At 35.3% G+C, this 3,307-nt stretch overlaps 1 pseudogene; it reads left to right on the top strand.

Moving 5' to 3' along the window:
* Window positions 1–234: 234 nt before the first annotated feature.
* The window catches only part of LOC115291201, a 6,947-nt pseudogene continuing 3,874 nt past the window's right edge, over window positions 235–3,307 (top strand).

The raw sequence follows: 3,307 nt of genomic DNA, 5'->3' as shown, positions 1-3,307 counted from the left end.
TAAATTTATCTTTTATAATTTCTCCTTATAAAATAACTTTCCTTACAGAGATTAGTTTTTGTTATTTTTTCTTCCAAAGAAAAAGGAAGATCATAAAGCTTCCTGGGATTCACTAAAAACATTCTCCCCTTAGGAAAGAAGAAAGGGCAGTACCTTGGAATTAAGGTACTGGAATTGGTTCTCCCCCGTGCTTACTTTAGGGGAGGTAAAATATGTTCTCTTAAACAAGAAAAGATGATGACTCACTCTGGCAACACCCACGCTACTGGTAAGTTCTGATGTTCTTTTTAAGCCTTGACTTTACAATTACAATAACCTTGGGAATATATATTCCTGTTCTTACTGGTAGATGATCTGAATTGAATGCTCAGAGATAGATGCAAGGAACTGGAAAATTTTTAAAGCTCTTTACGTGTTCCCAATGGATAGCCAAGGTTGAAAACCACTGTGCCAGGAAACTTAGAATATATGGTAGGATGGTGTTAGAGGTTAGTCCAAACTTGCTGATGTTAGGGAACTGGGTGGCGAGCATGAGCTTCTAGTTTCTGAGGAAATTAGACTGGGGTACTGGTCTGCTCTAACTGGAGCAGGTAAGAACACACAGTGATGTATTTTGTATTGCTATTTTATGAATGAGCAGTTATGTGTTGATCTTTAATGTTTAATGTTTAATAACCAGATTTTCAGGGGAAAAATAGATTTCTAATTTATAGATTTAATTATATCCATGATGCAAGTAGTCCTAACTGTTTTTTAACATCTATCAAATTTATCACTGAATGCAAAGTTGGAAAGAGATGCAGAGTAAGTAGCAAATCATTGCATAGTATTTCCACAATATAGATACAATAAAGAATAACTTCAAGAGCATAGAAAAGAGTAAAATATATATTTTAAAAGCAATGAGTTTTGAGTATATTATTTTCATTTTTTAATAAAACTTAATTTAATTGTTTCTATTATATGCTTTTGAATAATGACTGCCTTTAACAACTGACTCAAATAATTATTTAAAACGTAAAATGGACCATTATAAGCTTTTATGAACATGCTTTGGTATAAGGCAATATACCTATGAATGGAACTAATATTCAAAAATGTAACAATCAGTTCTGCATGGTCAATACCTAATCAGAATGGTTACTAGCCAGTATGCTGTGGCTCTGCCTGGAAGGCTTAAGTGTGTATCAATAGGACAGATGCTATTTATCATTCACCTTTGTGTCCCTTAAAGTTCCTAGCACACTGACACTGACATAATGTCAAAACGACATAAGGCGTTATAAAGACATACATGACATAAAGGTATTGAGCATAATGACTGAATAAATAATTGATTTAATAAATTAAGGAGCGCCTGGATGGCTCAGTCGGTTGAGCATCCAACTTCAGCTCAGGGCATGATCTCGCGGTTCCTGGGTTTAAGCCCCGCATCAGACTCTGTGCTGACAGCTAGGAGCCTGGAGCCTGCTTCTGATTCTGTGTGTCCCTCTCTCTCTGCCCCTCCCCTGCTTATGATCTGTCTCTCTCTGTCTCTCAAAAATCAATAAATGTTAAAAAAATAATAATAAAAAAATAAATTATGTACTATAGGACCTGACTCCATAGTAGCTTCCATTACTAAGGATTCATATTATAACAAACCCCTCCCTCCTTTTATAGAAAAGAGTTTGTGACTGGCTGAGGACCTTTACAGAGGAAAGTAAAAGTATTTCATTTATTCCTTTCTCTTAGTGATCTTCTTTGCCATATGTCAGGTTCTACATTGAAACCTGACATAGATACTTACCTCTCTTTCTGTGCTCCAATATATTGAAGCCCCAGCTATTCTTACACATGTCTGGCTATCTCATGATCCATCAGACTTATGTACTTCTCAGGACTCACTTTTCTCAACTTTTCCCTTGGATCATCTGCTTCTCTTTCAAGATTCAGGAAACCTTTTTCTACTCTCCTCTGCAGCTGCTAGGACATCGGTTATGTTCTGCTCTGTTTTCCCACTATGATGGATATATAATGCAAACATCATATCCAATACTTTCTATGATTTAATTGCTTATATATCTGTATTTGTTGACGTCTCCTTTCTCTCCTTGGGAAGAATGTTGCCCCTTGACGGCATCATTTCTCTGAAATCTCCTTGATGTCCCGTCTTCTGTCTACCTTGAAACTTTCTACTGGATATTACACATGGGTGACCCTTCCTCCCCCTTTCTAGAGCTTAGGCTCTTTTAAAGCAGAGCTAGGATATCTCCTATCACTATTCATTCCTAATAACCAAAAATGTGGTGAACTTTGAAGACAGACTTCAGGGATTAGAATTTGGGCTCCACACTAACTGTATGTGTGAGTTGCAACTAAGTACTTCCTTCTGCCTCAGCTTCCTTATCAGAGTGGGGAAGAAAACCAGTGTTAAAAAACGTATCAGTTGCCCAGACTGTTAAGAGGACAGAATGAGTGAAGTCATAAAAAAAAAAAGGGCTTAGAAGAATGCTGAGAGCATAGTGAGCACAAAATAAATATTAGTTATTACTATTTTTACAGTAAACACTCAATAATTGATATGTTTATATCAATTATAGATTATAGATGTTTAATTCATCATTTAAAAAATTTTTTCTGGGCATCTTTACTATTGATTCATTTTTCTTTTTGTCTGTTAGTTACAAAATTTTCCTAAGAAACTCTTGATTTTTAGTTGCATACTTTTTTTTTTTTAATTTGGGACCTATTTATTTTCCTTTGAAGCGATACGGATACTTGCACTGATAAACTGGAAGAGATTGCATTTGAGCAGATGTCATGTGCAAAATAATGAATAAATAAATAAAATCACTTCAAGAAATCCCATTACATTCAAGGATCAATTTTCATTTTTGTAATTAATCTTTCCTAAAATCAAAGTTACCAAAATAAAAATTGTGAAATGAAACAAATTATTGATGATGAAAGTCAAATATCTTCTTATACTAAAACAATGTATGTCTGAGAAGTCAAGAATTCAGAAGTGTCCCTCCTTATTGAAACTGTGTTTCTCTCTCCTACAGTATTAAACAAGAGCCAGCTATGAGTGCGAACATATGGTATCTGTCCTTCTCTGCTGACTTATTTCGCTTAGCCTGACACTCGCAAGGTCCATCCACTTTCCTACAAATGGCCATATTTCATTCCCTCTCATTGCCATGTAGTACTCTATTGTGTATATATACACCACATCTTCTTGATCCACTCATACCGCATGTTCGCACTCATAGGTATAACAGGAAATTTTCAGAATGATCTAGCTTCAAGAAAAGCAAGCAGTTAA

The sequence above is a fragment of the Suricata suricatta genome, chromosome 5 (genome assembly GCF_006229205.1).
Source record: "Suricata suricatta isolate VVHF042 chromosome 5, meerkat_22Aug2017_6uvM2_HiC, whole genome shotgun sequence".
Lineage (NCBI taxonomy): Eukaryota > Metazoa > Chordata > Mammalia > Carnivora > Herpestidae > Suricata > Suricata suricatta.
This window is presented reverse-complemented; position numbering and strand designations above follow the sequence as displayed.